A 19,645-nucleotide genomic window follows, 5' to 3' on the forward strand; every position below is an offset into this window, starting at 1 on the left:
GGGACAACAGTACATTTTCAGGCGGACAAACTTTAGAAATTACAGTAGTTACAATTTTCAACAACAGATGGCGCTGCAAGTGATGTGAAAGATATAGAAGACAACGCAGTCTGTGGGTGCGCCATTCTGTACGTCGTCTTTCTGCTGTAGGCGTGTGCTGTTCACAACGTGCAAGTGTGCTGTAGACAACATGGTTTATTCCTTAGAACAGAGGATTTTTCTGGTGTTGGAATTCCACCGCCTAGAACACAATGTTGTTGCAACAAGACGAAGTTTTCAACGGAGGTTTAATGTAACCAGCGGACCGAAAAGCGATACAATAAAGGATCTGTTTGAAAAACTTCAACGGACTGGGAGCGTGACGGATGAACGTGCTGGAAAGGTAGGGCGGCCGCACACGGCAACCACAGAGGGCAACGCGCAGCTAGTGCAGCAGGTGATCCAACATCGGCCTCGGCTTTCCGTTCGCCGTGTTGCAGCTGCGGTCCAAATGACGCCAACGTCCACGTATCGTCTCATGCGCCAGAGCTTACACCTCTATTCATACAAAATTCAAACGCAGCAACCCCTCAGCGCCGCTACCATTGCTGCACGAGAGACATTCGCTAACGATATAGTGCACAGGATTGATGACGGCGATATGCATGTGGGCAGCATTTGGTTTACTGACTAAGCTTATTTTTACCTGGACGGCTTCGTCAATAAACAGAACTGGCGCATATGGGGAACCGAAAAGCCCCATGTTGCAGTCCCATCGTCCCTGCATCCTCAAAAAGTACTGGTCTGGGCCGCCATTTCTTCCAAAGGAATCATTGGCCCATTTTTCAGATCCGAAACGATTACTGCATCACGCTATCTGGACATTCTTCGTGAATTTGTGGCGGTACAAACTGCCTTAGACGACACTGCGAACACCTCGTGGTTTATGCAAGATGGTGCCCGGCCACATCGCACGGCCGACGTCTTTAATTTCCTGAATGAATATTTCGATGATCGTGTGATTGCTTTGGGCTATCCGAAACATACAGGAGGCGGCGTGGATTGGCCTCCCTATTCGCCAGACATGAACCCCTGTGACTTCTTTCTGTGGGGACACTTGAAAGACCAGGTGTACTGCCAGAATCGAGAAACAATTGAACAGCTGAAGCAGTACATCTCATCTGCATGTGAAGCCATTCCGCCAGACACGTTGTCAAAGGTTTCGGGTAATTTCATTCAGAGACTACGCCATATTATTGCTACGCATGGTGGATATGTGGAAAATATCGTACTATAGAGTTTGCCAGACCGCAGCGCCATCTGTTGTTGAAAATTATAACTACTGTAATTTCGAAAGTTTGTCTGCCTGAAAATGTACTGTTGTCCCAAGCATATTGCAATAAACGGTGTATTTCTATCGCTGCTTGTTTAGTTTTTATTGCCGTTTCAAATATACCGGTCATTTTTGAAACACCCTGTACATGCAAATAGGTAGTTTTCAGCATGCTAAAACGCAGCATGTGATGCATCACATTATCTGCTTCTAAAAAAGAGTACGAGACCATGTGCTCGGAACGTCTTCTCGCGGCATAAGCTGGAGGCTGGAATGTGTCGGAACTGGCAGGTCCCCCTGTACAGGCGTGGCTCCTCTTTCCCCCCTTCTTCCCCCTCCATCTCGGCCCCCTGCACAGAACACACTGTTCGCTGGAGGCCAGCGCATTGAGTCAGCTCAGCTGTGTGTGCCGCTGTGGACGCAGAACCGGACCTGGAGGAATACACGATCTTTCAGCCACGTTGGTGAGTGTTAATGCAGGCAGCCGCTGCCGGCACAAGCGCACACGTGTGACAGAGGACATCGTTTTCCCTGTGTTCGGGTACAGGATCCTCAAATGTGGAAAAATCCCCTGTGTAATTTGTGTTTTTAGCATGTTAGCTGCCTGAACATAGACACAAGCCGGTACAAAAAGTGTGGCGAGAAGGGGACAAAATTATGATTTCATTTTGGGCCTGAACACATTAGAATGCAGTCTAAGAAATCAAAACGTAAAAAAAAAAAATTACGCTATCTCTCTGTTTTTGGTAATTTAAGGGCTTTACTTCTGATGTTATGTACAGAATAATTTAGCCCTGACACGCTGCTACATTCATTTGGAAAGTGTGATACTTGAACGGTTATGTCAAACGTACTGTTTTCGTTGTGCCTTTCCCGTAAGGTAATGTAGCAAACCGGCTAAGATCGAATTAATACTGCTCGGCCCAGGTTCCAAATGAGACTACTGTCAAAGCATAGATTGCTGTAATTGTGTCAGCTCACTCAGTACTGTGGAGCACTCCAACTGGATTTTTTACATATCGGAGTTTTACACAATGCAGAATAACTGCTTCTGGAGAAGTCTGTAGTTGGGCAAATGACGTGTTGTGCATAAAACGTTGAGTTTTGAACCAGTAACGAAGTGGAACCACGCATAAAAAGAATGTTAACGCCCCTGGTAACCCGAGCCTTCAATCGTATGAGTCAGAGAACAGATCCAATAAATAATTAACATAATTTTACGAGTATACAGCAGGGGACCTTGTTTAGGAATTACGTTTATTCGGAATCATGGAATTTTCAGAGTTTGTTCGATTTGGATTTATAAATATTGTTGAAGAGCGATACCATTTTCTTAATATTTCATGTACTACTGAAACTCTCCTCTCGTCCGCGCGTTCTACTGTTATCTCTCAAGATAGAACGATCTCCAAGTAGTGAGAAAATTTAAATTAAGGATATACATTTAAACGTATCGTGTTGCACAGTGGACGCACAACAATCCATAGACTTAAAAAAGGCACTAAAAACAGAAATCTCTGACTAAGACTGAGAATTTTTTTCTGTAGCACCGACTATTTAGACAGGTGTTCACAGCTGCTGCTTCTGACCCAGGGGAGCTTGTGCTGCCTCACATCATCTTGTTCTAAAGTGTGCTGCATTAAAGTCCTAGAAGAGGGTCTCACTCTGCGTTCAACTGCTGTTGAACATCAAATCTCTCGATTTAGAAGTTCTCATTGACACCATGCCGAGTGAATGATATAACAAACATTAGAGAGTGTTTCGTCTGTCACAAATACCAGTCCTATTAATATTGAGGTTAAAAAGAAATCTGTGGAAAATATGAGTCCGGTGTGGGCTGAGAATGTCTATCGTAGCAAGAAGGAAGGAAGGACGAGGGCGTTATTAGAAACGGAGGACAATCTCGAATTGGCGAAGAAAGTAAGCTGTGGCCTTTCAAAGGCAGCATTTCGTCCTACCGATTCCGGTCCTGCGCAAATTTTCATCTTTCGTCATTGAATTATTTCAGTGCCCCGTTTCATCAAAATTCTGGCATTTATTTCTTCAAGTATATACAGGGTGTTTCAGAAGAGATTGTCAATATTCAGGGATATGACAGGAATGATCATTCGAAACAAAAATGCATACCTTAAGAGCTACGAACAAATTTTGATCTTCGATACTGTGAAAAATTCTCTTCTACTGCAAGCTCTTTGCATTCCATATTTTAGGAAGGCAAAACAAGGAAAAAATGTCCAGTAAACATGTGTTCTTATACGCATACCTTAAGAGCTATGAGCACTTGTTCATCTTCACTACTTTGAAACACAACTCTTCTGATGAACAAGAACTCATAACTTTTAAAGTATGCATTTTAGAGCACATGTTTACTGGACATTTGTTCGTTTTGGTCTGTACTACCACTTCTCAAAATATGGAAAGCGAAGAACTTGCGGCCGGTCGGAGTGGCCGTGCGGTTCTGGGCGCTACAGTCGGGAGCCGAGCGACCGCTACCGTGGCAGGTTCGAATCCTGCCTCGGGCATGGATGTGTGTGATGTCCTTAGGTTAGCTAGGTTTAATTAGTTGTAAGTTCTAGGCGACTGATGACCTCAGAAGTTAAGTCGCATAGTGCTCAGAGCCATTTGAACCATTTGAAGAACTTGCAGCAGAAAAGACTTGTTTCATAATATCAGAGATCAAGAATTGCTCATAGCTCTTAAGGTAGGCGTTTTAGAGCCCATGTTTACTTGATTTTTTTGTTTCAAATATCATTCCTGTCATATCCGTGAATATTTACCATCACTTCTGAAATTCCCTGTGTACACAGCTGTGGACTGACACGATGGTGACTGTTCTTTCGGACATGCATTCCCGAACGATCAGACACCACACCTATAATAACACACATTATACCTATACGAGCGAAGACTGACTAACAAGAAACCGTGACTTTTTTCCTTCATCATGTCTTCCAGCTTGTTTGATGCGGCCGTTGCGATTTCTTCTCCCGTGCCAACCTCTTCATCTATCATCTATAGTCCTACACGAAGGCCCTCAGTTGTTTGTTATGTGCATTTAAATCTCTGTCTTTTTCAATTTTAGCTACCCAGAGATTCCTCTAGTACCATAGAAGTTGCTCCCTGGTGTCGTGACACGTTTCCAATAATTCTATACTATTTTCTAGTTGGTGTTTTCAATATATACCATTCGTCGTGGATACTGTGGAGAAGCGTTGCATTCCTTACCTTATGTGTCCACTTAATTTCCCATTCTGTAGCACACCCTCCATTCTCTTCTTTTACGGTTTTTTCCACAGTCGTTAATTCACGTTCATACAGTGGTGTACTCCAGAGCTAGGTTCACAGAATTTTCTCGCTCAGATTCGGGCTTGTTCACTCTAAGACAAAGAAAACTATGCACCGCGAAGAAATCAATAGATGTACAATGCGTATACAAACAAATGATTGCAATTTCAGACAAATTTGGTGATGTATTCAAGCGAAAGAGATTCACAAATTGAGCAAGTCAATAATGCGTTAGTTCACCTCTGGCACTGCATACAGTTATTCGGGTTGGCATTGATTGATAGTTACTGTATATGCTCCAAAGGGACATCGTGCCAAATTCTGTCCAACTGTCGCGTTAGATCGTAAAAATCCCGAGTTGGTTCTTAATTGAGAAGATATCCGGCGAACTTGCTGGCCAAGGTGGGCTTGACAAGCTCGAAGACAATCAGTAGAAACTCTCGCCATGTGCGGGCGGTGCGTTGCTGAAATGTAAACCCCGAATGGCTTGCCATGAAGGGCTACAAAACGGAACGTAGAATGTTATCGATGTACCGCTGCGCTGTAAGGCTGCAGCTGCTGAGAACCAAACAGGTCCTGCCATGAAATGAAATACTACTTTGGTTCTCAAATCGTATGGCGGACGATAGGTTGGTTTCTCACAGCTGTCTACAGCGTCCTCCAGACACGCCTCCGCTGGTCATCAGCGCTCAGTTCGAAATGGGACTCTTCAGTGAAAAAAATGTTCAAATGTGTGTGAAATCTTACGGGACTTAACTGCTAAGGTCATCAGTCCCTAAGCTTACACACTACTTAACCTAAATTATCCTAAGGACAAACACAGACACCCATGCCCGAGGGAGGACTCGAACCTTCGCCGGGACCAGCCGCACAGTCCATGACTGCAGCGTCTCAGACCTCTCGACTAATCCCGCGCGGCACTCATCAGTGAAGACAATTCCACTCCAGTCAATGTAACTGCAGACCGAAGCCAGCGGTAGGATACCGACCTGACTGCCATACAGCCCGACAACCAGGAATGTTGTTCTGGGGTGCCGTGTCTTGTCATAGCAGTACCCCTTGGTTGTCATCCGCTCCGCCCTTATAGCACGGAGGTACGTCCCGTTTTGTTGCCCTTCATGGCGAGCCTCCACGACAGTTTCTACTGCTTGCCTTTGTGCTTGCCAAACCCTGCCTTGACCAGCAAGTCGAAATTGGGAACGTTTGGAGCATCTGGACAGGGCTCTCCAAGCAGCTTGGGTCAGAATTTGGCACTGTATCACTCAGGAGGACTCATCCCACAATTCTGTCAATCATGAATAACTGCTTGCGTAAGGGCCATAGGTGGATCAACGAATTAATGACTTCCTCAATTTCTCTTGAATAAACCACCCAGTTTCTCTGAAATTGTAACCATTTATTTGCCAGTGCATGTACGTCATATCTACCGATTTCCGTCCCATTCGAATAATTCTTCTGTCGTGCGTCGTTTGTTTGTCTTTTTTTTTTCTTACAAGGGAACATCCCCATCGCACCCCCCTCAGATTTAGTTATAAGTTGGCATAGTGGATAGGCCTTGAAAAACTGAACACAGATCAGTCGAGAAAACAGGAAGAAGTTGTGTGGAACTATGAAAAAATAAACAAAATATACAAACTGTGTAGTCCATGCCGGGATAGGTAATATTGAGGACACTGTGTGCTCAGGAGCGCCGTGGTCCCGTGGTTAGCGTGAGCAGCTGCGGAAAGAGAGGTCGTTAGTTCAAATCTTCCCTCGACTGAAAATTTTACTTTCTTTATTTTCGCTAAGTTATGATCTGTCCGTTCGTTCATTGACGTCTCTGTTCACTGTAATAAGTTTAGTGTCTGTGTTTTGCGACCGCACCGCAAAACCGTGCGATTAGTAGACGAAAGGACGTGCCTCTCCAATGGGAACCGAAGACATTTGATCGCAAGGTCATAGGTCAACCGATTCCTCCACAGGAAAATACGTCTGATATATTCTATACGACACTGGTGACGGCACGTGCGTCACATGACAGGAATATGTTGTCGACCCACCTAACTAGTACACTTGGCGAATGGGTAAAAAGATTCTTCTACCTTGCCCGATTTATGTTTTCTTGTGGATGTGTTAATCACTCCCAAAAAAGTGATGAAAGCATAAGAGTTTGTCACATAAAGTGAAAATAAAAAGTTAAAACTTTTCCACTTGAGGGAAGACTTGAACCAAGGACCTCTAGTTCCGCAGCTGGTCGCGCTAACCACGGGACCACGGCCCTCGTGATCTCACAGCGTCCTTGTTATTGCCTATACTGCGCATGGACTACTCAGTTTGTATATTTTGCTTATTTTTTCATAGTTCCACACAACTTCCTGTTTTCTCGATCGATCTGTGTTCAGTTTTTCAAGGCCTATCCACTGTGCCAACTTATAACTAAATCTGAGGGGGGTGCGATGGGGATGTTCCCTTGTTAGTGTCTTTCGTATTAGTAGAATTCTTCTTGTGAAGAACGCTCTCTTTGCATGTGCTACTCTGCTTCTTATACCCTCCTTCCTCCGTCATTCATGCATTCATACATTCCTTCCCTTTGTCTATTACGTTGTCCCAGGTTTTACGTTAAAGTTTGCATTTAATCTCATTTCTAATGCTCCTTCATATTTTCACCATTTTTGTGTTTGCTCTCTATCGATATCCTGCGCTCAGTAGATTGTTCATTCCATTCAATAGGCCCTATAATCCTGTAATGTCATCAGTGAAATTTATTAATGGTATCCTTTAACCCTCAATTTAAATCCTGATTCTTAACCTTTTCTTTATTTCCGTGGTTCCTGCTAGATTGCAACTGTTGAAAAGTAGTAGCCGGCCACTGTGGCCGAGCGGTTCTAGGAGCTTCAGTCCGGAACTGCGAACTGCGCTGCTGCTACGGTCGCAGGTTCGAATCCTGCCTCGGGCATGGATGTGTGTAATGTCCTTATGTTCGTTAGGTTTAAGTAGTTCTAAGTCTAGGGGACTCATGACCTCAGATGTTAAGTCCCATAGTACTTAGAGCCATTTGAACAATTTTTTCTTTTTTTAATAGTAGATGAGAAAGAATGGATCCTTCCTTACGTTTATTTTAATCAGAGCACTTCTTGTGGTGTCACCACCATACACCACACTTGCTAGGTGGTAGCCTTTAAATCGGCCGCGGTCCGTTAGTATACGTCGGACCCGCGTGTCGCCATTATCAGTGATTGCAGACTGCCGTCACACGGCATGTCTAGTCTAGAGAGACTCCCTAGCACTCGCCCCAGTTGTACAGCCGACTTTGCTAGCGATGGTTCACTGTTTACAGTCGCTCTCATTTGCCGAGACGACAGCCTTCAGCTACGTCATAGCAAGGCGCCATATTCAGTTACTATTGATATTGATATTGTGAATCATGTACCGTCAAGAGCGACGTTCATCATTAATGGATTAAAGTTAAGTATCAAACTCGCTACGTCTGCTTTCTGAATTCTAATTCCTTGTCATGTTCCAGACCTCACGTCAGTATAGTCCCTCCTCACGCCAGCCTGCGTGAGCTAAAACGCGTGCATTTCGGCCTCCTCTAGTAACACGGTGTTGGCTCTTCTGCCGACACAACGCTTCTCTTACATTAAATCGCCCCTTCAGAGCCAGACTGGTCCGCCGACATGCTCGCCGACCAGTCGTACTGTGTATGGACACCAGCGACTGCTTGACGGGCACTACCTGACTGCACTGACAGTGTGAGCAAACTGGTCGATGTGTGGATGGGCCTATGGAGGCTTTTATATGCTAATATAGGAGCAGATTGTAGCGATGGATCCTGAAAAACCATCAGGACCTGTTTGTGCATTAAACGCCTCCATACACACGTGGACCAGTCGGCAGTCCGCAGCCCGTGTCTGCATCGACCCACTCACCTGTGCGTGGGCGGCGGGTCTGCCGTCTGTTCTGTGGTCTGGATGCGACGGTCTGACTGCCGAACCGTTACTTGCTGGATCCGACCCTCCTCACACTCCGTAAGTGCAGGCAGATCTGATTCGAAAAGCAGTCGTCGTTGTCCGCACACAGTTGGGTCGGGCGGCGAGCGAGTAGGTGGACTAGCCTGGCTGTGAATGGGGGGTTGTTGAGACACTACCTTCACATCGTTCTCGGAATCGGCGATCCCGCCTCTCCATCTAGACAAACAAAAGCAGTTTTCTGCAACTGGCCACACTGAGAACGTCTGTGAGTTGTCCTGTGGTTTTTAGGTGAAAGCAAGATTTTGTAGTTTAAAACATGATCAAGGAGTACACCCGTGACCACATCGAAAAACTTAGAGTTGTACTGTGAAAGACTATGAAAACTGGCGTTTGAACATTACACATTTAAGAAATAATAGATCGGAAGAGATGGGTGAAACATTTCTAGACCTTATTACAATTGCAGGCAAGAGAGCTTTGAGTGACGGTTTTTAGAAAAAAAATAACAGAAAGGCTGACTTCCTAAATTTAAAGACAAATGATTGAAAGAAACATCATTCTGTACATTTACACGCTCGCAAAATCATAGGCTGCAGACCTGTCACAGTCGTTGTACTAAGTGAAATACCAAGGTCACTATGATACAAGTTTTGTAGGCAATGACGTTGTGAAAGTTGTTCAATATTGTTGCTGCTGTACTTCTTAAATCAGTTGCACGTCACATTTACTTCTCAAATTTTCGGAAGAATCAGTCAAGTCCTGCATTTCGAGAACCATAATTTCTTAGAAGTCATCCTTAAACGATATACTAAAACGCTGACGTAAAATGTATTAAAATTATTACACATTTTGTTTCCATCAGTTTATCGTTATTTAAAAAAGATTTTACAGACAGTACCTGATAAAGAAAGGTGAAGCAACCAGAAGACATGGTAAAACCCTGCGGGTTTTTCAGAATGTATCGCTAAAATCTGCTCCTGTATTAGCAGCTAAAGGCCCCCATAGGCACCCATGGTAGTGATTGAGGGAACTCTGTTGGCTGAACGGTACGTCACGGACATCCTGCGTCCTCGTGTCTTACCTCTCATACGACATTACCATGGTGTCATTTTTGAACAGAACGATCCAGACATGTCACGTGCTCTATAAAATGTCTGCATGGTGTTGAGTTACCTGTGGTCAGGAGGATCTGCAGATCTGTCACTGATAGAACATGTGTGTGTCGAGCTCGGACGTCAACTGTGTCCCATTGCCATTACCAAAGATATGAAGGACGAATTGGCTGGGTGGTGAGGAGGGGTGGGGGGGGGTGGGGGGGGAGGATTGGGAAGCTTGTCTGAGGAGATAATACGATAGATTTGTGACATCCTTTCCAACTGAATCAGTGCATCTAGGCCAGAGGGGTGCAACATCATATTGGTATGTGAGCTCAAACTGCCATGATCTTTGTAAATTCAACACGATTGCGTAAACACTGCAATCACATTACATATCTGCTTAACTCGTGAAGTTTCATTTCGTCTACGTGGTCAGGGTGGGGGATCGCTAAGTGGAGGGGCCCTTGTTTGATTCCCGGTCAGATTGGAGATTTTCTCCGCTCGGGACTGTATATTGTGTTGTCCTTACGTTACTATCGTAATAAGTGATATTACACTCTTGAGAGGACTGAATAAGCACGGCCTGAAAGTAAAAGAAAAAAACAAAAAAGTCATTTCATTTCCTCCTCACCTTCTGGGGATTTCAATATTTTTGTCAGTTTATTTATGTAATAGCTGCTATTAAAATCGTAGGTGTACATGACAAGTTAAAGGTTAAAGTAGGCATCACGGCAACGTACATTTGGAGAATGTGCGGGGTAGGCGTAAGGTGTGCTTGAAGAGAGAGTAATAAACTGTGACTCACTCAGAACCGAACCCTCAGACGCACATCTTTTCCTATGATTAGTTACATTTGATTCTTGCATTTTAAATGGCTCTTCTCGCATACTCCCAAATATTTAATGGTCGTAACTGTTTCCAGGGAATGTTTGCCAATCGTGTTATCGCACAATAACGGATCTCTCTGCCTATTTTCCTTTATATTGAGACTGAATTGCTAACCCCTGCATCTAGCTTCTTCCTCTGTAGGTCTTCCTGCACTGCACTACAATTTTCGAACATCATGACTTCTATATAGGGTATTTCACAATTCGTATTACGGGATTCTATTGGTGGTTGAAGGGAGTTAGTAAGTTTCGATATGGAACACATGTCCGATAAGATACTGTTTGGATGAAAAATAGGTCTGAATATCGGAAGACCCACTAGTTTCCCGCTTCATAGTAAGCACGCGGCAGAGACAATGACCTCTGACCTGTGTGCTCTACAAACGATCTTGACATAGGCGTTGGTTTCGAGTACTTGTCTCTTCTACGTGACAAAGGAAATTGTCTTCAAAGACAAGGAGTATCACAGCGGAGCATCACAGTCAACCCTCCTGATTGCGGATATACCAGTTTCTCGCAGCAGTTCTTGCAGCAGAACGAAAATGGTATGTGATGTCATAACTACAACAGGGATCGACTACGGCGCCATCATATCAGTTTGTGTGTGTATCGTGAAGCGGAAGATTTGAAAATAATCCGATCTTCTAACTTACTTACATAGTACCCAAACGGTACATTTCCAGACATGGGTTCCTTACCAAAACGTTACCTACGAAGTCTCCTCAACAGCCCCTAAAATCCTGTGGTGGGAATTGTGGTAAGTGAAAAGCCTTATGGAGCTTTCGCCACTATCCCCTGGGTGAGTGGTTCCCAACGTTTCTTACACAATTACCCTTGACTACAATTAGGCTTTGGCTAGTAACCCCCTCCCCCCTGCCATCTGTTGTCCTCCCCACCTCCCCCCCCCCCCATTATCACCATCTTAAGCACCTAACTAAACAGTGGGACGAAAAATTTTTCTTGGAACGCTTTTGTTTTTAAACGATGAAAGAGGAATGATATTTAGTTTGTGTGTGTGTGTGTGTGTGTGTGTGTGTGTGTGTGTGTGTGTGTTAGTTAATGAAAACTACCCACAGTGAGGGTAGGCATTTGTTACAAAACAAACTTCCCCTGCATTATTCCTCTCAATTGCGGTACTTGCTTGACTTGCACGCTGCAACCCCATTTAGGATCAACCAAGTTAAAATATGTGCACTATACTTTATTCTGCGCTTCTTACTTCTTAATTGGCAGGAATTCGAAGATTTCAGGCTGTTAATACTTTTGCGTCTGCCGACAGCCGCTAATAATAATAATAATAATAATAATAATACACTGCAGAACCAAAGAAACTGGTACACCTGAGTAATGTCGTGTGGGACACCGCGAGTAAGCAGAAGTGCCGCAACACGACTTGGCATGGACTCGACTAATGTCTGAAGTACTGCTGGAGGGAACTGACACCGTGAATCCTCCAGGGCTGTACATAAATCCGTAAGAGTACGAGGGGGTGGAGATCTCTCCTGAACAGCACGTTTCAAGACATCGCAGATACGCTCAATAACGCTCAAGTCTGGGCAGTTTGGTGGCCAGCGAAAGTGTTTAAATTCAGAATCGTGCCATTCTGTACAAATTATGGACGTGTGAGGTGCCGCATTGTCCTGCTGGGATTTCCCAAGTCCGTCGGAATGCACAACGGATATGAATTCTTGCAGGTGATCAGACAGGATGCTTACGTACGTGTCACCTGTCAGAGTCGTATCTAGACGTACCAGGCGTCCCAATCACTCCAACTGCATACGCCCAACACCATTACAGAGCCTTCACGAGCTAGATATGCAGGTTACATGGATTCATAAGATTGTCTCCATGCCCGTACATGTCCATCCGCTCGATACAATTTGAAACGAGACTCGTCCGACGAGGCAAGTTTTTCCAGTCATCAACAATCCAATGTCGGTGATAACAAGCCAAGCCGAGGCGTAAAGCTTTATGACGTCCAGTCATCAAGGGTACACGAGTGGGCCTTCGGTTCCGAAAGGCCATATCGATGGTTTCGTTGAATGGTTCGCACGCTGACACTTGTTGATGGCCCAGCACTGAAATCTGTACCAATTTGTGGAAGGGTTGCACTTCTGTCACATTGAACGATTCTCTACAGTCGTCGCTGGTCCCGTTTTTACAGGATGTTTTACCGGCCGCAGCGATGTCGGAGATATGATGTTTTGATTCCTGACATTCACGGTGCACTCGTGAAATTGTCGTACGTGAAAATCCCCACTTCATCGGTGCCTCGGAGATGCTGTGTCCCATCGCTCGTGCGCCGAATATAACACCCGTTAAAGCTCACTTAAATCTTGATAACCTGCCATTGTAGCAGCAGTAACCGCTCTACTAACTGCGCCAGACACTTTTTTGTCTTATACAGGCGTTGTCGACCGCAGCGCCGTATTCTGCTTGTTTACGTATCTCTGTATTTGAATATGTATGCCTATACCAGTTTCTTTGACGTTTCGGTGTAGTAATAATACTGAGTGCGGTACTATAGCACTCCTTGTGTAGTTTCTGCTGTGTCGAGCTGTCAGTTCATTTATCTTTTCCCAAGTGAGTAATGAAGCAATTTCTGGACTACCGCAGCTACTATCTACAACTTGGAGAAGACATTTTCTTGAGTTATTTAACAGTTGTTACGTACAAAAATCTCTGACTTTATCATCAGCGATGTACGGGACAAAGCACAACATATGTGTGTAGCGGGTGGGCAATGTGAGGAACCTGTAACCTTTACCGCGTTAATGCTACTAACTAAGAGAAAGTAATTATTGGCAACTTATATAATCAAAGCGCAACATATGGGTGTAACGGATGGACTATGTGAGGAGCCTGTAACCTGCACCACATTAATGCTACTAATTGAGAAAAAGTAATTATTGGCAATTTGTGTAATCAATCTTAGAGTCTTAAAAAACTGTGATAATAGTAATGATATTTTTGAAAACAATTTAGTTTCGTGACTGAAACAGAATCAAATCGTTTAGTTTTTACCCCTCAGATAATTTCATTTTAACCATCAGGGGATAATTATGCCCAGGCTGGGAACCACTGTAATGTACGTTCTGTGAACAGTAACGGTGAAATTACAAGTGCCTTCCGATACGCCCGAAGCTAATTCTGTATCTGAAGATTTCTCTCTGTTAAGACCGACGAGCTGTGTTTTAACATGTACTTGGAGTTTATACACTCCAAGAAGGAGTTGTGCGACATAAAAGAAACTTGGTAGACGTGTTTCTACATTTGAAAGATGATTTAGCTCCAGTCTCATTAAGAGTATCGCTGGTTGCGCCACTATGAGGATGAAAATCAGATTCGCTTTAAATACGCGCTGTAATGGTCGTGAGCGTGGACATGCCGAGTTGAAGTTAGTCCACAATGCTTTTAAGGCGAGAAAGACGCCATTATCAACACCTCACTGAGTTTGAACGAGGTCGTGTAATAGGGCTCGAGAAGTCACATGTTCCTTCTGCGGTACTGCAGAAAGACGTGACACGAATGTAGTCACTGTACGTGATTGCTGGCAGCGGAGGTAACGAGAATGTACGATTCCGGACGGCCACGTTGCATTACCGAGAGGGAAAAAAAAAATGGTTCAAATGGCTCTGAGCACCATGGGACTTAACATCTGTGGTCATCAGTCCCCTAGAACTTAGAACTACTTAAACCTAACTAACCTAAGGACATCACACACATCCATGCCCGAGGCAGGATTCGAACCTGCGACCGTAGCAGTCCCGCAGTTCCGGACTGAGCGCCTGAACCGCTAGACCACCGCGGCCGGCTCGAGAGGGAAAGTTGAGATTGTAAAATTCTTGGGATTACAACTTAATAATAAATGCAGTTGGGAGCAACATACTAACGAACTGCAAAAGCGCCTGAACAAGTCTGTGTTTGCAATGCGAATGATGTCAGACATAGGAGATATAAATATAAAAAAAGTGGCATGTTTTGCTTATTTTCACTCCATTATGTCATATGGTATCATATTTTGGGATAACCCCACAAACAGAGAAAAAATTTTTAGAGTACAGAAGCGTATGATAAGAGTAATGAGTAGTGTAAATCCAAGAACATCATGTCGAAACGTATTCAAAGAATTGGGCATATTAACCACAGCTTCTCAGTATTTTTATTCCTTAATGAAGTTTGTTGTAAATACTACATCTCTTTTTCCAACTAACTACTTAGTACACAGTATCAGTACTAGGAACAAGAACAATATACATAAAGATTTAAAATCACTTACTCTTGCCCAGAAAGGAGTCCAGCAATGCATATTTCAATAAGTTACCAGCTACCATTAAGAGTTTAGTTTCAGACAAGGCACAATTTAGACATAATTTAAAAGAATTTTTGGTGGCCAACTCCTTCTATTCCATCCATGAGTTTCTCAACAAGTGCAGTAGACCATTTTAATGAAAATTTATTATACTTCAATTTTTGGCAATACTTGGTTGTAACAGCCAAGAACTACCTACTGTTTGAATGATAGGTGTATGGAAAGCAGATGTAAATCTTAAGTCTGTAAATAGTGGAAGTTTAATTTTAAATCTTGTACATAATCTGACTATTCTTAACTGAGGATCACTGAAATGAATAATTTACTTTAATTTTTGACAATACTTGGTTGTAATAGCCAAGAAACTAGCAAATGTCTGAATGATGGATTTAATGAAAGCAAATGTAAGTATTAAACCTGCAAATATTAGAAGTTTAAATTTAATTCATGTACATAATTTTACTGTTTATTGACTGAGGATCATTAAAATGAATGAAATTCAAGTTTTTCTAATTACATTTTTGTAATGTGTTTATCTGATATGTCCCACAACCAGGATGATTCCCTCTTCTATGGGTCTGTGGTATGAATAATTAAGATAATCTAATCTAAAACCATTATGTTCTGCGTGTAGTTCTGGCGCATCGTCCTGCATCTGCAGCAGAAATTTGAGCAGTTGGCACAATAGTGACACAACGAACTGTTACAAATTGATAACTTCACGCCCTGTAATGTGCATTCCACTGACACCCAAATCACCGCCGTCTGAGACTTCAGAGGTGTCAGGCATGAGCTCACTGAAGGGTAGGGTGAAAGTCTGTGTGTTTTCTGATGAAAACGGATTGTGTCTCGGCGTCAATGATGGCCGTGTGTTGGTTAGCAGGAAACCAACTGAGGGCCTGCAACCAACCTTTCTGCGTGCTGGTCTTACACCTGGAGAGTTATTGTCTGGGCTATTTCCTATGACAGCATGAGCATTCCCGTGGTTATCCCACATACTCTAACTGCAAATTTGTACATCAGTCTCGTGATTCGTCTTGTTGTGCTGCCATCTATGGACAGTACTCCAGGGGTTTTTCGAACAGTATAACGCTCGCCCACATACCGCTGTTGCAATACAACATGCTCTGCAGAGTTTCGACATGTTGCCTTGATTTGCTTGATCACCATATCCGTATCCAATCGAGCACATACTGGACATCATCGGACAACTCCAGCTTCATCCACAAACAGCATTAACCATTCCTCTATTGACCGACCAAGTGTAACAGGCATGGAACTCCAGCCATTCACGGCCGAGCGGTTCTAGGCGCTTCAGTCCGGAACCGGGCTGCTGTTACGGTGGCACGTTCGAATCCTGCCTCGGGCATGGATGTGTGTGATGTCCTTAGGTTAGTTAGGTTTGAGTACACTACTGGCCATTAAAATTGCTACACTAAGAAAAAATGCAGATGATAAACGGGTATTCATTGATAAAATACATTATACTAGAACTGACATGTGATTACATTTTCACGCAGTTTGGGTGCATAGATCCTGAGAAATCAGTACCCAGAACAACCACCTCTGGCACTAATAACGGCCTGGATACGCCTGGGCATTGAGTCAAACAGAGTTTCGATGGCGTGTACAGGTAAAGCTGCCCATGCATCTTCAACACGATACCACAGTTCATCCAGAGTAGTGACTGGCGTATTGTGACGAGCCAGTTGCGCGGCCACCATTGACCAGACGTTCTCAGTTGGTGAGAGATCTGGAGAATGTGCTGGCCAACGTAGCTGTCGAACAGCTTCTGTATCCAGAAAGGCCCGTACAGGACCTGCAACATGCGGTCGTGCATTATCCTGCTGAAATGTAGGGTTTCGCAGGATCGAATGAAGGTTAGAGCCACGGGTCGTATCACATCTGAAATGTAACGTCCACTGTTCAAAGTGCCGTCAATGCGAACAAGAGGTGACAGAGACGTGTAACCAATGGCACCCCATACCATCACGCCGAGTGATACGCCAGTATGGCGATGACGAATACTCGCCTCCAATGCGCGTTCACCGCGATGTCACCAAACACGGATGCGACCATCATGAGGCTGTAAACAGAACCTGGATTCATCCGAAAAAATGTTTTGCTATTCGTGCACCCAGGTTCGTCGTTGAGTACACCATCGCAGGCGCTCCTGTCTGTGATGCAGCGTCAAGGGTAACCGCAGCCACGGTCTCCGAGCTGATAGTCCATGCTACTGCAAACGTCGTCGAACTGTTCGTGCAGATGGTTGTTGTCTTGCAAACGTCCCCATCTGTTGACTCAGGGATTGAGATGTGGCTGCACGATCCGTTACAGCCATGCGGATAAGATGCCTGTCATCTCGACTGCTAGTGATAAGAGGCCGTTGGGATCCAGCACGGCGCGGCGTTCCGTATTACCCTGCTGAACCCACCGATTCCATATTCTGCTAACAGTCATTGGATCTCGACCAACGTGTGCAGCAATGTCGCGATACGATAAACCGCAATCGCGATAGCCTACAATTCTACCTTTATCAAAGTCGGACACGTGATGGTACGCATTTCTCCTCCTTACACGAGGCATCACAACGATGTTTCACCAGGCAACGACTGTCAGCTGTTGTTTGTGTATGAGAAATCGGTTGGAAACTTTCCTCATGCCAGCACGTTGTAGGTGTCGCCACCGGCGTCAACCTTGTGTGAATGCTCTGAAAAGCTAATCATTTGCATATCACAGCATCTTCTTCCTGTCGGTTAATTTTCGAGTCTGTAGTGTAGTTCTAAGTCCAGGGGACTGATGACCTCAGATTTTAAGTCCCATAGTGCTTAGAGCCATTTGAACCATGGACTTCCAGGACACAAACTAACAGCCGGTACCTGTACAACACAATGCATGTTCGTCTGCATGCTTACATTCGACAGTCTGACGGCTACACCGGTTATTAATGCACCAGCATTTCACATTTGTAATGGCTTATTTCGAGTTTAGGTTAACATGTGACCTGGTAATGTTAATCACTTATATATGTCACCTAGACAAATGTATTCCCGAAATTTCATTACATTGCATTAATTATTTTTTGGTGTTGCGATGTTTTTGCCGTCAGTGTATAAACGTCTCAGCAAACATCATGGAAGAATCGTGAATATACTGTTTACATGGGTTGATTGTGCGGAACCTCTTCACCTGTTGGACAAAGAATGAGGGGAAGAAAGATAGAGACAGAGAGAGAGCGAGCAAGAGAGATAGTGAAGAAGTCGTGACTTCCTGCGCTTTCTCCGCAGACCGGATGCTTGTTTGCAGGTCACGGCACACTCATACTGGGCACTCACGTAGGCAAGTGCTGTTCGTTTTAGCGACGTCAGTGAGGGGACAGCCTTTCTACATGCAGATGACGAATTTATTGCTCGCTGGAAAGACGTATGAATATAGCAATAAGAAATGCTACAGCACTGAAAGTGCTGTAAGAATTGTGAACAGTAATGTAGAAATTAAGGTCGTACGCTGTTGTAATGTGAGGCATCGTTTGATGAAGTTATAAAGTTTCTATCCATAAAGATAGGACGGAAAGCATTTGCAAAGCCTGATGAGTGGGACGACTGGAGTTCGTATCCCCCTCAGGTAATGCTGAGGGAAGTTTCCGTAAGTTCTCCTAAATTGGTTCAGGCGTTTTTTTTTGTGCTAAAAAGTTATTTTTTTGTCAGTCGGACAAACACAGTACACAGTTCCATATTGTGAAGATGTAGGCCTCTACAGGTCTGACGCTGATGGTAGCAATAAGGTGTTGTAACTCGGGCGAAACTGGTTATTATTGTTAAATAAAAGAAACGCGGTGTAGACTGTTTTCTGCATTAAATTATAAGATGGGATCACTGTTATCACCTCAGACACACTCCTCTTTCTGAAGTTTTTTTAGTGCTATTCGGCAACTCCTTCATGCATACCACTCCCAAGCTGTACGGAGATTTGCCAGTTTTTTGAAAGCGCCTGGTCTTACTACTACTTCTTCGTACCTCATCTTTTCCTGTAGGTGCAATCCTCTTCATATAATAAAACTAAACTCCTCCCGAACAGGCCTTGAAGGCCCATTGGTACCGACCAGCCGCCGTGTCATCCTCAGCCCATAGGCGTCACTGGATGTGGATATGGAGGGCATGTGGCCAGCACACCGCACTCCCGGCACAACGTCGGTTAACGTATACAGGATGCTTAAAAAAGTGTCACATATTTCTGCAGGAGGTAATATCGCTCAAACCTAGAAGGAATGTTCCTATAATTATATATCTCAAAACTATTACCTGTTGAGATATGAGCCAATGTGTCCTCTCATTATCATCTGTGATGTAGAAGTAGGCACTAAAGGCAGTTCTCTGTACGGTTACCATGCATCCTGACAAATCCTTCAGCCCTTCTTAGCTGTGGATCACGCAGTCTTTCGAATATACCTGGTTCCATTCGGCTTGCATCGCATGCATTAGTCGCATGCTCCTGTAATGTCTGCATATTGGGAGTGGGCTGGACATACACCAATGCTTTAAAATCTTTCCTGAGTCAGACATCAAACGGATTTAGGTCCGGTGAACAGGAAGACTCTGGTACCGGCCTCCTGACCAATCCATCTACATGTACATACATACTCCGCAAGCTACCGTACAGTGCATGGCAGAGGGTACCACGTACCACCACTAGTCATTTCCTTTCCTGCCCCAGTGCCAGAGCGAAGAAAAAGCAGCTGTCTGAAAGCCTGCGTAAAAGCCCTAATTTATCGCATCTTATCCTCGAGAAACATACGTTCGGGC

At 44.2% G+C, this 19,645-nt stretch overlaps 1 protein-coding gene across 1 annotated transcript in view; it reads left to right on the plus strand.

Annotated features, from left to right (window-relative positions):
• The first annotated feature begins 1,655 nt into the window (after positions 1 to 1,655).
• LOC126473297 (retinol dehydrogenase 14) overlaps positions 1,656 to 19,645 on the plus strand; it is a 115,304-nt gene continuing 97,314 nt past the window's right edge. The window contains exon 1 of the mRNA XM_050100267.1: positions 1,656 to 1,776. The gene's annotated coding sequence lies outside the window, so the exon portion shown is untranslated. The remainder of the gene's footprint in view (positions 1,777 to 19,645) is intronic.

This window comes from Schistocerca serialis, chromosome 4 (assembly GCF_023864345.2).
Source record: "Schistocerca serialis cubense isolate TAMUIC-IGC-003099 chromosome 4, iqSchSeri2.2, whole genome shotgun sequence".
In the NCBI taxonomy this organism is placed as follows: Eukaryota; Metazoa; Arthropoda; class Insecta; order Orthoptera; family Acrididae; genus Schistocerca; species Schistocerca serialis.